Source organism: Rattus norvegicus, chromosome 16, assembly GCF_021556685.1.
Source record: "Rattus norvegicus strain SHRSP/BbbUtx chromosome 16, alternate assembly SHRSP_T2T, whole genome shotgun sequence".
Classification (NCBI taxonomy): domain Eukaryota; kingdom Metazoa; phylum Chordata; class Mammalia; order Rodentia; family Muridae; genus Rattus; species Rattus norvegicus.
This window is the reverse complement of record NC_141549.1, coordinates 90896408-90914551: the sequence shown is the minus strand read 5'-3', so window position 1 is coordinate 90914551 and position 18144 is coordinate 90896408.

Below are 18144 nucleotides of genomic sequence, written 5' to 3'. Positions count from 1 at the left end.
TGTAATTCTTTAAGGGATTTTTGTGTTTCCTCTTTAAAGGTTTCTGACTATGTACCTGTGTTGCCATGTATTTTTTTTAATGGAGATATTTATGTCCTTCAAAAAGTCCTCTAACCTCATCATTAGATGTGGTTTAAATCAGAATTTTGCTATCCTAGTATGTTGGGGTATCCAGGACTAGCTGTGGTAGGACAACTGGTTTCTTATAATGCCAAGTTGCCTTGGTTTCTGTTGCTTAGGTTCTTGCCCTTGCTTCTTGCCATCTTCTTACCTCTGGTGTTAGCTGGTCTTGCTGTCTCTGTCAGTAGCTTGACCCTCCTGTAATCCTGTGTCAGCACTCCTGGCACGCCAGCTCTCTTCCTATGGGATTTGGGTACTAAGAGCTGTGATACAGGGTCAGCTCAGGGCGCAGACTGAAACTGGAAGGATCATGTATCAGAGTGCTCCTTTGCTCCGGTGTCCTGAGGGCTCCAGGCAGGTTCCTCTGAGAAGAAGTGGTGGTCTTACCTGTGCTCTCAATTGAGTCAGCACTCCTGGGAGACCAGCTTTTTCCAGGTGAGATCTGGGTACAGTGAGCTGTGGCACAGATTCAGCTCCTGTACTCTTTGGTATATCAGCACTCCTGGGAAAACAGCTATCTCCTGGCAGGATCTGGGTACAGAGACCTGTGCCACAGCTCGGGGTACAGACCAAATCCTGTTTCTGGGGGAGATAGTAAAAGAATGAACACACACACACACACACACACACAGACACACACAGAGAGAGAGAGAGAGAGAGAGAGAGAGAGATGTGTACATGTGTATGCAGAGAGCTCTATAAATACCTAAATATTGATTAGCAATACTCATATATTGCAACTATTTATAAAATATTAATCTTAAAGCTTATGTTACTATGAGAAATGTTTTAAGTAGTTAGATATGTAAGTTCAATATAAAAAGCCATTGAAATGTGTTGTTAAATATTAAATTCTATATCATCTGTGATCTGTTGGAGCATGTGAAAGGGCTGATACAGATGACCCAAAGCTGTAGTATCTTCATGACACAGAGCATCAAAGGAATTACCAGGAAGAGTCCCATTGACGATTCAGTATTGATGATGTGGCAGAAATTTTGAATAAGACCAATAACTTTGTGTAATGAACATTTGTAAGTGAAGATGTGTGGAAAGGGGATTATATTGTGGGACACAATGGGACACACCTCAGCTTCTACAAATAGGTGTTTTCTGTGCTTTTTGCATTGCTTATGTACTTACTTTTCTTTGTTTTTTTTTAATTTCTTTATTGGAGGAAGATTATAAGGGTGAGGGCTAATAGGAAGGGATAGAGAGAAGAGTGGGATGGGGGTATATGATGTGAAATTCAAAAGAATATATAAAATGTTGAATCCACAGACCACATGAAGCTAAAAGGATGACTCCTTAAAAGGAACAACAAAAATATCCGTAGGAGGGGATATGGAGGGAAAGTTTAGAGCAGAGACTGAAAGAATGGCCATTCAGAGCCTACCCCACATGTGGCATATATATATATATATATATATATATATATATATATATATATGTGTGTGTGTGTGTGTGTGTGTGTGTGTGTGTGTGTGTATGCGTATATATATATTTTTTCAGCCCCCCAAACTTGATAAGATTGATGAAGCTAAGAAGTGCATGCTGACAGGAACTGGATATAGATCTCACCTGAGAGACACAACCAAAGCATATCAAATACAGAGGCAAACACTAGCAGCAAACCAGTGAACTGAGAACAGGATCCCCATTGGAGGAATCAAAGAAAGGATTTTAAAGAGCTAAAGGGACTTGCAATCTCAAAAGAACAACAATGCCAACCAACAAGAGCTTCCAGGGACTAAACCACTACTCAAAGACTATACATGTACTGACCCATGTCTACAACTGCATATGTACCAGAGGATGGCCTTGTTGGGCACCAGTGGAAGGAGAAGCCCTTAGTCCTGCCAATGCAGGGGAATGTCAGTGGGGGGTGGCAGTAAGGGAGGTGGATGGGAGGGGACATCCTTATGTGGGATGGGGAAGCGGAGAGGAAGGGGATAGGGGGCTTACAGGCAGGAAACTGGGAAAGGGAATAACATTTGAAATGTAAATAAAGAAATTTATCCAATAAAAAAAGTTGAAAAAAATAAAATTTTGGCATAAATTCTTGAACCAAATTTTAAAAAATAAACTAGAGGAAGGAAGTGAAATAACAAAACATGTAAATCTATTTCAGTAAATGTATTAGTGGATTGGGAACAACCTCAGGACTTACAGCTCTACCTGAAGGCTTGTCACTTACATAGTCTATGGAAATTTGAAAATTAAACAAAGGTGATTCTAAGTCAAATCATTGAATTTGTTTGAGAAAGGAAGCAAGACTCTTTGATTTGTAGTAAAGAACAATCATTTTATTTTCTCCTGAATTTGGCTAGTAGTATTCTTCTTTTGCCAATTAATCCCCCTCCCCACAACACTCTTCAATGGTATCCCTAACCTGTTTGTTAAGAAATGAATATATGAAACTCAAGACGGATGATCAAAATGTGAATGCTTCACTCCTTCTTTAAAAGGGGAACAAGAATACCCTTGGCAGGGAAGAGAGAGGCAAAGATTAAAACAGAGACTGAAGGAACACCCATTCAGAGCCTGCCCCACATGTGGCCCATACATATACAGCCACCCAATTAGACAAGATGGATGAAGCAAAGAAGTGCAGACCGACAGGAGCCGGATGTAGATCGCTCCTGAGAGACACAGCCAGAATACAGCAAATACAGAGGCGAATGCCAGCAGCAAACCACTGAACTGAGAATAGGACCCCCGTTGAAGGAATCAGAGAAAGAACTGCAAGAGCTTGAAGGGGCTCGAGACCCCATATGTACAACAATGCCAAGCAACCAGAGCTTCCAGGGACTAAGCCACTACCTAAAGACTATACATGGACTGACCATGGACTCTGACCTCATAGGTAGCAATGAATATCCTAGTAAGAGCACCAGTGGAAGGGGAAGCCCTGGGTCCTGCTAAGACTGAACCCCCAGTGAACTAGACTGGTGGGGGGAGGGCGGCAATGGGGGGAGGGTTGGGAGGGGAACACCCATAAGGAAGGGGAGGGGGGAGGGGGATGTTTGCCCGGAAACCGGGAAAGGGAATAACACTCGAAATGTATATAAGAAATACTCAAGTTAATAAAAAAAAAAAAAGAAATGAATATATTCTGTGCCATCCGAGGTGTGCTTAGTTAATTGGACATAAGGTATCTTTGTCTTTTAAATGGTGATGTTTCAGGTATAGCTACTCATTTAGTTCCAAAGAAATTGAAAGGACAATCTTGTATTTGGTCAGTTGGATAGAACCCTGTAATTTTGGTGCAAAGTTTGTTTATATCCATGCAAAGTTTGTTAAGAGCTATGAAGTTTTCAGCACTCTTGGTCATGTCTGTATCTAGATCTATGATTTTCACATAGAAAATCACGTGTGTGTGTGTGTGTGTGTGTGTGTGTGTGTGTGTGTGTATGTATGCACACACATGCTTATGCTTAAACACGTGAGCATGGGCATGTATGGAGAGAGAGAAAGAGTGCAGGAATGGAAGAGAAAGAAAAAAGAATGGCTCATATCAAAGGAAAGAGATGCAAAGTGGGGCTAGAAAAGAGGTTGTTTGGAGGTTAATGAGGACTAGAGAAAAGAGAGAAATCTAAGATACCAGCAAACATTCACAAAGCTAAACACAGAAAAAGGGAAACATACACATGGAGCTTCATGTTCACATAATGAAATGAAGATATGTTTAGCTTAAAATTGTATACTTAATAAAATGCCTCAAAATATGTTTGTGTAATAGTATTGTGCAATAAGACATTCTTAAGAATAATCAATTGTTAAACCTCAGAGTATGCCTTTAGCTACTGTTATGAAGACTTTGACTTTTGAACTATTAGCCTAGAAGCATGAAGCCCTGTGCCCTGTCTCCAGCTCATGGAATCACCAGGCATCATCCTGTATATCTGGTCTACCTTGTCAGCCAAATGCTCTTGTTGAAGTCAGCACCCACAAAAAGATTCTGTTCATTTCTGTCCTTGTGCTCTAGATCTTCAGGATGCAAATTCTCATTTTAATAAAGATGTAATCCTCCTTCTAGACCCTGTACATACGTTCTTAGGGCCATACTCAGTGCTGTCATTATCTTATTAATATCTTCAGCAATATAAATACTATCACAAATAGAATCTAGTGTTTATGCACAGAGAGGTCAGTATTTGTATGTCTATGTCAGAGGCCAACATAGAAATAGGAATGTGTTAGATCAATAACTCTGATCACAACAAAAAGCTCTCAGTAGGTTCTCACATTTAATTTTGATCCTTATTTCCCTCTAATCTTCAATGAGAACACACACTCACACTTTTTATGTGTATGGGTGTTTATGTGTGTATGTGTCCCTGTTTCAATGTTCCAAGTGCATAGGAGGTGTTAATGGAGGCCCAAAGAAAGCAACAGATATCCTGGAACTGTATTATATGGGTTCTGGAAATTGGGTCTTCAAAAAAAATGGCCAGGACTCAACTCTTGAGTCATCTCCAAGCTCAGACCATAGTTTTTTTTAAATATACCGTGATAGACCAGAGGGACTTATTGGCTTATGAATATTTCACACTGGAATACCATCCTCTTTTCCCACCTCATAAATGTTGGTGATGTGTCTTATCTAAGAGGACTTTAATAAAATAAATGCCTAACTATCATGCCCCGACCAGTGAGCTCCAAGCTTTTGGTATAGAAGTTTTGCTAGACAACTAGGGTTCCAGAAGAAGAGTATGTAACAATGTCAAAGTTTTCCTTGTAGCCACCCACTCACCAATGAATGGAAGATTATTAATTCAATGGTTTGATGCTGCTTTTCTAACATTTGATCCTGAAGAACAGATTTATAAACATAATTTTCTGTAAGAGGATCTTCTTACTGACTAGTCAAAACCTGAGATTTATCATATTGCTATAAATATGGACCACATAAGAACATAAGAAATGGGAAATACTGTTAATATTGAACACAGTCTTCGTAATTTAATTCTACAATCTAAGACAGTACTTTCAAAACAAAAGACGCCTACATAGCTTTTTCATTATTCCATAAAAGCCACAGCTCTATTTGAAGTAAAGAAGCACATACAATTTATGAGCAACTGAGAACCCCAAGGAAGAAAAAGGGTCATTATCTCAATGCCTAATTAATTTTCAAAAATGTTACTTTGTAGGAAGTTGCTCCAATGTCATTCTGCAGCATGTCTCAAATTGGGACATCATGGCTATTTGAAAATTGGCAATTACAATAAACTGAACACAAAATCAAGATTAAACTGTACACCTCAGGAAAAGCAGCCCCAGTGCAATCTGGATTGGGTACTACAAAGGGAACAATGATAATACTCCTTAGCACTTTCAAAGTACAGTATTGAAAATGAATATTTTTAGTAACTGATTTATCAATCAGAGGCTTATTTTTCTTGGAATCCTGTCTTCCTTAATTGAGACATTTGCATTTGGAAGTGCCTTTGAATTGTCTTATGTTCAGTGATCATTTGCGAATACGGTAACAAACAGAGCTATTTGGAATGTGTTCCGTCTTCCTAATTAGCAGAAGCCAAGACCCTCTCACAGACAATTATGAAGACAGGTGTTCTCTGTGAGTTTTCTTTTCTCTGGTTTGTGGGAAACACACTTAGTGATGTGATCATACTTCTTTTTAAGTAGCAATGAAAAGTCAGGTTTTTTTTTTTTCCCTGGGTAACATACTCATGGATTTAAATCTGCATTACCATTCTGTACTGAGCAGTGAAGTGGATGATGGCTCTGTCTGCCTGGTACATTGGGAACTGCATTTATACCAAGTATACCCAAATACAGAAATATAAGGAATAAGATAAGATATGGTGCTTTTATTTTAGATATTAAAATTTAATTCGATGAAAATCTTGAATATCCCTTCATTTGTTAACATTTCACCCTTATTTTAATGTTACAGTTATGAGTTTCAAATCATTACTTGCTAGTCCTTTAGAGAAGCATAAATTCTGCATCCATTCATTATCTTGATCATCATTTTGTTATATGCCTTAAAAAGTTGTTTATGAGCTTCTAATAAGAAAGATTTGGAATTAATAATAGATTGCAATTGACAACAGCTTTTATCACATAGGGCTTCCCTTTAGGTTTTCTTATTCTTATTTTTTTATATATAATGTATTTTGATCATATTTTTCACCTCTCCAAACTCCTCATATATCCCTCCGATCTTCTTACCCAACTTCATGGTCTTCATATCTCTCTAAAAATAATACAAAATAAAACCTAAAAATAAAGGTAAAACAAACAATCGAAAGAAACCTTAATAAAACAAACAAAATACGGAAAAACCAGAAATCACATGTGCACATGCACACACACACACACACACACACACACACACACACACACACACCACACAACCATGGAATCCATTTGTGTTGGCCAACTATTCCTAGGCATGGTGCCTCCTGGAGTGTGGTTCATATATGTACTGACACTTGCTTAGAGAAAATGGACTTTCTCTTTCCTAGCAGGTATTAATCTCACATAGCTTTCTGGTGGGGTAGGGCTTTGGGTCTGATTCCCTTTCTTATTGTGGGATTTTGCCTGGCTTAAACTTGTGCAGGCTTTGTGTGTGCTCTAATTGTCTCTGTGAGTATAACTAAATGCAGTAATTTGTGACTGGATGACGGTGTTTCCTTGGAGACATCTAACACCTCTGCTGGTTCTCATAGTCTTCCTGCCTCCTGCATAGATAGATCCCTGAGCCTTGAGGAGAGAGGTTTAATGAAGAAATGCCATTGTTTTTTCTTTGCTAGTTTCAGATTTTCCTCTTGTCTCTCTCTCCCTCTCCTATTCCCTCACATCCCCTTTTTCTTCCATTGTTCTCACCATCTCCTTTCCTTCCCTCTATCATCCCTCTCTCCCTTCATCCTTCCCCTCTTTTAAAAAATAATATTTAATTTTCTCATGTTATAAAGTAAGCTAGGAGAAGACTGATTGCTTTGTGGTTAGGAGAAAAGTCTGAAAGTCCACCTCCACAGTGACCTACTTCCTCCAAGTCCACACCTCCTGATAGTGCCACTCCCTGCGTCTAACATATTCAAACCACCACAGCCTTGATGGTTCTGCACACTATGCAAATATCATGAATGGATAGTGTACAGCATTACAACTTCTTTCTGGGACAATCATGGAAGATGTAACTGAAGAAACTTATATAGAACTTCAGGAAATACATATGGTTGTACACTTGGTGTGGAAGAGCAATGGACAGATGTGCAATTGTTTATTGATTCATGGGGTGTAGCCAGCAGACTGACTGGAAACTGAAGTTAGAATACACTGAAACTGAGGTTTTTACTTTCTTCTGTTTCTAATACTTAGCCCTCTTCTTGAAATACACCAGGTGTTCATGAAGGTTATATGTAGATTGAAGGTGGGTCATTTCTCCAGTGCATAGCATGTGGATTAGTCAACAGGACTGAATTGGTATCTTTTATAGCCTACTGGTCCTCAGTTCTCAAATGACCACAGAAGATACCACATAATGATTTCAACTGAGTTCATTTCATTCATTATTGTCTTCCCACTTCCTTCCCTTTCCTTCTTTACCATCTTCCTTCCTCTTTCTTTCCTTTTTCCTTCTTCCATTGCTCCCTATCTTCCTCTGGTTTTGCTTCTCCCTTTCTTCCCTCTCTTCCTCCTTCCTTCCTTCTCATTCTCCCCTGTTTCCTTCTTTATGCCCTTCCCATCCTCTCTCTCTTGACTCTATTTTACTTTCCTCACTTTCTTCTTCATTTCTCCTTCCCTTTACCAAACTTCCTTCCAATTTCCCTTTGACTTTTTGGTTTTATTTTTTTAATGGTGATAAAACATTTCATTAAAATCTCAACTCCTATTTTCTCTGAAATTCACAGAACATCTTGAAAAATTTATCAACAGAACTTGGCACAGAATAATATTTAAATCTTGTTTGAAAAATTGCTAAAATAAACTTTTATAAATAATATGTCTAGCTATAATAATATAGTTAAGGTAGGTCTTGAATATTAGTTTTAGATATACAAATATAAATACATAGCATATGATTGGAGATCAATTCATCTTGTAGATACTTTGGGCAAATAATTAAAAGAGACACTTAAAATTTTATACAAATTGATAACATGTACAATATTATTCTCTAAATATTGTCTAAAGTATTTGCCCTATAGAGAGTTTGTCAGTATGAAAGAGAAATTGAAAACAATTTACCAACATTCAGCACAGAACATTTCTGAAGCATTTAATGTTATATTTGCAATGTCATTACAATAACTAGAATGAGCCTTATAATAAAAACCAGGAAATAAAATACTTTAACAAAAATCAAGCTAATATTTATAGAGAAGGTTACAAAACACTAAAGGTAAATGGGAAGTGTTTGTACTGTATCTGTCTTTAAAAGACTATAAATGTTTCCAGTTTCCACCTGTGCCAAGAGCTGACCCTCTGACATAGCTATATGTATGTAGATCCCATGGGGAAAGAACTGGATTCTCAGAAGTGTGACAATCCTGGGAGCACAAGTGAGACCATAACTTATGCTCACATTTATGACCCAAGAGGAACCACCTGGAGTCCTCTCGACACTGGAACAGAGCAGTCTGGGCCAGGATCCTTCTGGTTTCCACATGCACTGTGAGCTGACCCTGTGCCACAGCTCTCTGTACCCATAAGCTACCTGGAGAAAGCCGGTTTAAGGAGAGCTGAAACACAGGCTTACAGAAGGATCAGCAACTATCACAGACAGCTAACACCAGAGATAAGCAGGTGGCAAGAGGTAAGGGCAAGAAACTAAGCAACAGAAACCAGGCCACTTGACATTATCAGAACCCAGTTCTCCCACCACAGTAAATCCTTAATACTCCAACACACTGGAAAGCCAAGATTCTGATTTAAAATCACAACTCGTGATGATGTTACAGGACTTTAATAAACTCCCTTAAAGAAATACAAGACAACCCAGGAAAAGAAGTAGAAGCCCTTAAAGAAGAAACACAAAAAATTCCTTAAAGAATTACAAGAAAACACAACAAAACAGGTGAAGGAATTGAACAAAAACATCCAGGATCTAAAAATGGAAATAGAAACAATAAAGAAGTCACAAAGGGGGAGAATTCTGGAGATAGAATACCTAGGAAAAAGATCAGGAGTCATAGACATAGCATAACCAACAGAATAAAAGAGATAGAAGAGAGAATGTCAGGGGCAGAAGATACCATAGAAAACATTGACATAACTGTCAAAGATAATGTAAAGTGCAAAAAACTCCTAAGCCAAAACATCCAGGAAATCCAGGACACAATGAGAAGATCAAATCTAAGGATAATAGGTATAGAAGAGAGCAAATATTCCCAACTTAAAGGGTCACCAATGGCTTATGCTCTAGGATGAAGAATCCACAAATGGGACTTCATAAAATTGCAAAGCTTCTGTAAGACAAAGGGCACTGTCATTAGGACAAAATGGGAACCAACAGATTGGGAAAAGATCTCTACCAATCCTATATCATATAGAGGGCTAATATCCAATATACACATATCAAAAAGTTAGACTCTAGAGAATCAAATAACCCTATTTAATATGGGGTACAGAGCTAAACAAAGAATTTTCAACTGACGTACCTAAAGAAATGTTCAACATCCTTAGTCATCAGAAAAATGTGAATCAAACAACCCCAAGATTCCACCTCACATCAGTCAGAATGGCTAAGATAAAAACTCAGGTGAAAACAGATGCTGGAAGGATGTTAAGAAAGAGGAACATTCCTACATTGTTGGTGGGATTCCAAGCTGGGACAACCACTCTGGACAGTAGTCTGGAGGTTCTTCAGAAAACTGGGTAAGTTTTACCTGAGGACCCAGCTTTGTTACTTCTGGGCATATATCTAAAAAAGGCTCCAACATATAACAAGGACACAAGCTCCACTATGTTCATAGCAACTTTATCTATAATAGCCCGGAACTGGAGAGATCCCTGATGTCCCTCAACAGAAGAATGGATACAGAAAATATGGTATATTTACACAATGGGGTACTACTTACCTATTAAAAAACAATGATTTCATGAAATTCATAGGCAAATGGATGGACTAGAAAATATCATCCTGAATGAGGTAACCCAATCACAAAAATCACATATGATATGCAATCAGTGATAAGTGGATATTAGTCCAAAAGCCCGGATTACTCAAGATACAATTCACAAACCACATGAAGCTCAAGAAGGAGGATGACTAAAGTGTAGATGCTTTAGTCTTTCTTAGAAGGGGAAACAAAAATATTTATAGGAGCAAATACGGAGACAAAGTTTGGAACGGAGACTGAAGGAACGGCCATCCAGAGCCTGCCCGACCTGTCCCATCCAGCCCATATACATCTAACCACCAAACCCAGACAATATTGCTGATGCCAAGATGTGCATGCTGACAGGAACCTGATATAACTGTCTCCTGAGAGGCTCTGCAAAAGCATGACAAATATAGAGGCGGATGCTTGCAGCCAACCATTGAACTGAGAATGGGGTCCCCATTGGAGGAGTTAGAGAAAGGATTGAAGGAGTTGAAGGGGCCCCATTGGAGGAGTTAGAGAAAGGACTGAAGGAGTTGAAGGGGCTTGCAATTCCATAACAACAGTACCAAACAACCAGAGCTCTCAGGGACTGAACCACCATTCAAAGAGTACACATGGGCAGACCCATGGTTCCAGATGCCTAAGTCGAAGAGGATGGCCTTGTTAGGCACCAGTGGGAGGAGAAGCCCTTGATCCAGCAAAGGCTAGACAACCCCCCCACCCCCCTGTGTGTAGGAGAATATCAGGCCAGGTCTGGAGGGGAGAAGAAGTGGATGGTTGGGTAGGGGAAGACCTTCTTAGAAGAAGGGGGAGGGGCAATGGGAAACTGGGAAAGAGATACATTTGAAATGTAAATAAATATCTCTAAATTTTTTTTAAAGACTATAATCTTTTTTATTGTTTCTATAATTTATACTTGGGCATGTATTTAATTTCCATGTCATATAATGAAGAGAATTAATTCATTTAAAGGTCAATCGCATACAATCAGGTATGATGCTAAATGAAAGATTGAAAGTAAGGTTTACTGATTTGCATAGAAGAGTAGGTTAATTCCAAAAGGAAGCTGTTTTCCATGTGGAGAGGGACAACTCACTAAATATTTGAAGTGATAACTTCATTACTGTTACTCGGCTTTTAAATGAAAAGAAAACCATAACTATATCACTAAACAATATTAAAATGTATTTCCTAGTTCTACAAGTGCTAGCCTACTCGGTACTTTATTTACCAGTTTTGTGTACAGAAGAGATTTAGTTTAGAGACCTGATAGGAGTACATGATAACAATTTCCAAAGGTCAAACTGATAGTAAATATAATGCCAGTTATTAACTTTAATCTAGGTGTTTGGATATTCTTCTGAGTCTTCTACTCTTAAAGTTACTGATGAAACTCAAAATTAACACAAAATAGAGAGTTGTGAGTCATGTGTGGAGAAGGAAAAGAAATGTTATACTCTCCCCTACATTGTTTTAAGGGTCCCTAAGGAAAGTGTGATTACTTGAAATACTATTTGAAGATTTACCTTCTGTTGGTTGGATAAAGACTTTGCAAGCTATCCATGCTCAACTTGGGAATATGTAGAGGTTCACAGAAAATCTACTTTCAGTTACCATCCTATCAATATATCTGTCTTTTAATTCTTTTAGTTCTCTTCAACAAAAATGAGGTGGTATCAAAGATCTGATTACACTTTGGTTTGCTCTGGTGTTACTGTACTCTTGTGTGCTGATATGTATGGGGCATATCAGAAAATAGAGAAAATTTTAAGAAAAAATCATATGTACGGTATTTTGGTTGCAATTTCAAAATCATCAGTGTAACCATAAAGAAATTGAGAGAAATCTGTGACACACAGCCAACAAGAGATAGCAAAGAAGCAATATTCAACTTGTAAAAGAAAAATGTAAGAATGAGAAAGAGGAGCAGGGGAGTACTAGGAATGGCACCACTAGAATAAATATGTACCTTTAAAGTGGCGTTTATTGCCTCTGTGTGCAATAGTTCTTTCTCAACAGACTAAATTGTGAGATAGATATCCAATACGTTCAGAAGTTGTCATGGCTCCTGCCTCCTTATAAATTTCTTTGTTTTTCTTTCATTTACTGCATTGACATTTTCTAAATGCATCTATATTTTCCTATCGGGATTGTATGCGTGTGTTTATACTGGGAAGGAAGTGATCAAGGAAATATCAATCTAAATTAAAAGGATTTGTTCTCTTCAGAATTTCCTTTAAAGAAAGGAAACAAAATGTTTGTAATTTGCAAGATGACTTAAAATACGAAGCTCAAAATATATAAGAGGCCTAAATTACATTAAGTACTGCGAGAGCCCTAAATAGTAAATACATATGTATATCAGTATTGTTGCTAGTAAAGAGAGATATTTGTAGAGAGGCATGTACATGTGTGTTTGTTTGTGTGCCTGTGTATGTGCTTGTATATGTTTTTAATTATTTCGTGGATCTTCGAGTTCAGCAAAGACTAAACCTTAATAGTATGCTTTTCAGTTACATGAGACCTTTTTTTTTTTTTGACTTGTGATCTTAAAGTATACTTGCTATCAGTTTAGATCTAGAATCTACTACTCTTACATAAAAAACCTGTGCTTCTTGCAAGGTCATCTCCAGATTCTTCCGACCATCCATGCTTAATTGCTGTTATTTTCCTTGTTATATAAAGAGTACGTATTTCAATGTATTCTCTAAAGTCTGAAGGGCTCACGTGTAACATTCTGCACGACACGCTTCTGATGCCACATGTTCTAACACATTGCCCCTAGAATATTTCAGCAGATATTTTGAACCAGGCTGAGTCATACAGAAAAAAAAAAAAAAAGAAAGAAAGAAAAGAAAACTGTCTTTCATTGTTCTTTTGAAACTTATTGTGTGGAAAGTTCTTATGCCCCTGGATGAGAATATGTTAAAAAATGCCTTAATGTTCTTTAATGACTTTAAAAAAAATTAAAATTGTTCCTTCATTGTCAGTTCTCTTGAAACAGTGGTGATAATTTTTATTTCCAAAGGCGAGAGTACTCTACAGTTCTACTGGCTGAGCCAACATTCTGAAGGTGAGGAAGATCTTCCTTTCTCACACTCACTCTCTTCCTCATTCACTGACTGAGCTTTACATTTATTTATTTTATTTTATATGTGTGTTTTGCCTGCATATGTATTTGTGTATCTCCTGTTTGCTTGATAACAGCGGATGTCAGAGGAGGGGGTTAGATCCCTTGCAAATGGAGTTATAGATGACTATGTGGCATCCTGTGTGTTCTGGGAAATGAATCTGGACCCTCTCCAAAAACAAGTGCTTTTAAACACGGAGCCATCTCTCAGACCCTTTATTTTAATTACTTACAATTGAAGGAATTTTAGTAAAGAACATATATGAGACAGCAAGTCTTAACTTAGGAAGAGAAACTATTATTTGTTGATATTTAAATGTATTGTAACAGAAAATGGGCACAGATCTCTCTTCTATTGCAACACTCGTAGTATTCTGGCAACCTTATCCTCATCCCCAAGACTGCATTAAGGGAGTCTAGTGAATTTTGGGTTGGTCATTTTTTTTTTTATCATTTTCTGTCTCCAGAGATTCCATGTCCCCATCTGTAACTCTGACCTCAGAATAGAGGTAGAATTTAAAATGAACAAATTCTGGACCCCTTTCCTATGGACCAGAGCAACTCGTTTATGTGCTAGATAATTGTGGTGGGATGGAGCACTATGAGGTGAACTACACCTATCTTCCTACATGTGGTGACCCTAGGAGTCTCACCATGAATATTTCCTTGACCTACATCCAGATAGCCATGCCAAGAGTGAGTTTGATGTTTCATCCTTCCTAGGCTGTAGTAACTGGCTAGTCACTCAGACCAATGTGAGTAGTGGTGAAGGCATTTTGTACACGTGATTAACACCTGGAAAAGGAAGGCTTAATCATTGAAGGGAATAAAAAAAAAAAACCCTAAGTTTATGAAAAAGTCACATGGATACTTATCATCTTGCCATCATATAAATTTATAATAATCTGTATGGCCAGATAATTGTGCTCCTAAAACTTATGTAAAGCTAAACAATTGTGGGGCGGAGGCCAATGAAAGGTACCCTGATTTCCGGTCACGGATTGAATCTCCCTGGAGATTCTAAAATGGACAGCAGGCACATTCCTAGCCTCCTAGATCAGGGCCTCACTAAGTGCAGCCCTCCACAAACCCCTGTAGAGAGGTTTGAGACAGAACAGTCACATAGAGCAGTGCCCCAAGCCCCTCCTCCACGGGGAGGACAGGACCACAGGTTATGTAGGCTCAAGACAAATCAGTCTTAGAAACAGGACCACGCCCCCGAATATGTAGATGAGATTTCCAAGCTGTCAGGCAAAACCAATAGGAAGTACCTGCTGTCAGACCCTGACCCATTCCAAAAAAACAAAACAAAACAAAACAAAACAAAAAATCAAACAAACAAAAAAACAAACAAACAAAAAAAACGGTATTTAAGTGTCGTGTTCAGAATTAAAGGTGTGCAGGAATTATTCCATCATCTGAGAGATTCTGTCAAAAGAGCTGTAACACTGCTGCTTGGGGAAGAGATCTGCTCTGCACCCTTCTCAGGCTAGTCAGTTTCCTGCTGGATCAGACCAGCCTGAGCAACCCAAGGCACAGAGGCTCAAAGGAGAAAGACTGGCAGCTGGGGACTGCGAAAGCTGTCCCCCTCCCTGCTTGAGCTCTCTCCCACTCTCCCAAACCCATGCATCTTACCCGGCCAGAGATCACTGTGAAGAGGACCAGGCGCCAGAGCCCTAAAAGCAATAAACTTGTTGCCAAATGTAGATACCTCCACACGAATTGTTGGTCAAAGAGGAACCGGAGACTGAAAACAGTATAGCTGCCTGCCATTTTTACTTGCTTGCCAGAACTAGATAACAAGTCTTTATTGCTGAAGATGATTCAAAACTTGTTTGCCATGTATGTAGAAATAAACCCGGTACGGAGATTGAAGTTTCCTCTGGTTGTGTCTGAGAGGCATCAGTGACAAATCCTAGTTAAAAACCACATTTTCTTTAAAAAAAATATTTACTTTTATTTTTTGTGCATTGGTGTTTTGCTTGCATGCATGTGTTTCTGTGAGAAGGTGTCAGATACCCTGGAATTGGAGTTAGAGTTGTGAGCTGTAATGTGGGTGCTGGGAAATGAACCTGGGTACTTCGCAAAAACAACTGGTGTTCTTAACCACTGATCCATCTCCCTAGTTCCCGTCAATAATCACATTTTCTTATCCCGAAGTAGGATATCTGCATTTAATGTGTATGTCTTAGGGAGTTCAAATGGCATTCAGGTTTCTGTGTGGTCAAAGTCATGCACACCACACCCCCCCACAACAACCCCCCCAGATACACAGACACACACACATATGACAATATTTCAGATTTCAAAGTGTTATTAACCATAGAATTCATATGAAAGTTGTTATATTTAATAGGAATTAAAATTAGAACATGACACAAAGTGATTTATGTAGACATAGAAAGATCACATTCTTAAACTGGTGGTAAATAGAACAGAATTATGCACCTTAGTTACAAATAGCATCCGAAATAAACATAGACAGGATAAAAGTGAGGATAGTGGAAAAGAGGACAAAAAGCAAAGAGAAAAGCAATGGGAACTTCAATCATGGGTACCTGTGGAGGGATAGCATTATCATAGCCTTGATAGCCTCCATCATGGGTGCCTTGAATTAGTTTAGACATACGGATCTTTGTGACTTGATGAGCTGGGGGACATAGATACAGAAGCTAATGTTTGGTCATTAATGATTTGAGTAGCTTTGTGGATGATGGGACCTGGGAGAGTTAGTGGAGAACTAAGAAAATATAAAAATATATGAAGGACGGTAGGTGTTCTAGAATCCTATTGTTGAACATCCAGTTGTGAGTGCTGGGAAGTGTCACTTTAATGCAGGCTGTTGTTATAGGCAGCTGAATGTTAGCTCTGAAAGGAATTCTAGTCCATCACAGTTTCCAGTGCCATTTCTTATTGTTTGAGATTATGATAGGGACCACTCAGGGAACAGCAATTGGTGTCAAGGATGTGGATATTTAGGCCTAGATAATTTCCATGTTTTCAGTGGAAGTAGATTGATTTAAAAAGCCTAAGCTTAATCCTGCTTCAGATATATAATATGTGCATTATAAAATATTAAGCAAAAGTGACATGATTCTGCATAGGCTTTGAAATGTAAAAATACTATTGGTCAAAGCCATTATCATAAATTATTGTAATCAGAGATACATATGTTACTTATTTATGCTTAATTATTGGCGTTCTCTTAGCATATTTATGTCGTTCAAGTGTCTACTAATTAAAAATGTATGCTGCCAACATCCAGCAAAAACATAAACAATCCTGTTTGAATATAAGTCTGAATGATAGGCTTATTTATTTATATTTTCAATTTTCTCTGCAGGTTTGTTTTATCTTTGGGAGATTTTTGGCAGCTGAAACATCAAATTCTGAGAAGGAAGGATGAGTGGGTACTTTGCTTTGAGAAGTGCTTTTAGAAATGGGTATTTAAGGTTTTTTTGAGCAGTCATTCACAGGAGTAGATTGGATAAAATAGCAAGATAAATCATGGAAGTGATGGCCGCGGCAGCTTATTTGCTAGCTCACATTGTTTGGGATCACTTATCATAATTTCTAGCCAAATGGTAAACTCACTCATATGGAGGCATAAGATTCATTCAACCTCACCCACCCTGAATATTTTACATTTTGATAATTGGACCGTGACTTTAATTGTTCTTTTGAACAATATACAATTGAGTAAAGGGTGATTTTTAGTTTTTTTTTTAATTTTTAAAAATGTTTTATTTTCTTGGATATTTTATATATTTATATTTCAAATGTTATCCCCTTCCCCCTTCTCCCATACCCTCTCTCACCTCTCTCTGATTCTATGAGTGTGCTCCTACTCCCACCTACCCACTCAAACCTCAACACCATGGCATTCCCCTACATTGGGGAAACGAGCCTCCACAGGACCAAGGGTTTTTGCTGGACAATGCTATCCTCTGTTACATATGTGGCTGGAGTCATGGGTGCCTTCATGTGTACTCATTGGTTGGTGCTTTAGCCCCTGGGAGCCCTGGTGGGGTCTGGTAGGTTGATATTGTTGTTCTTCCTGTGGTGTCGCAAACCTCTTCAGCTCCTTCAGTCTTTTCTTTAACTCCTCCATTGTTCAGTCCAATGGTTAGCTGTAAACATCCTCATCTGTATCAGTAGGGCTCTGGCAGAGCCTCTCAGGAGACACCCATATCTGGCTTCTGTCAAGAAGCACTTCTTGGCATCAGCAATAGTGACTGGGTTTGGTGGCTGCATATGGGATGGATCCCCAGGTGGGGCAGTGTCTGGATGACCTTTCCTTCAGTCCCTGCTCCACTCTTTGTCTCTGTATTTCCTCCCATGGGTATTTCATTCTCTCTTCTAAGAAGGAATGAAACGTCCATATTTTGGTCTTTCTTCTTCTTGAGCTTCATATGATCTATGAATTTTTGTATAAGTATTTCAAGCTTTTGGGCTAATATCCACTTATTAGTAAGTACATAAAATGTGTATTCTTTCGTGACTGGGTTATCTCACTCAGGATGATATTTTCTAGTTCTATCCATTCGCCAAAGAATTTCATGTAGTCATTGTTTTTAATATCTGAGTACTACTCCACTGTGTAAATGTACCATATTTTCTGGATCCATTCCTTTGTTGAAGGACATCTGCCTTCTTTCCAGCTTCTGGCTATTATAAATAAGGCTACTATGAACATGGTGGAGCATGTGTCCTTGTTATATGTTGGAGGCCTTTTGGGTATATGCCCAGGAGTTGTATAGCTGGATCCTCATGTAGTATTATGTCCAATTTTCTGAGTATCTGCCAGAATGA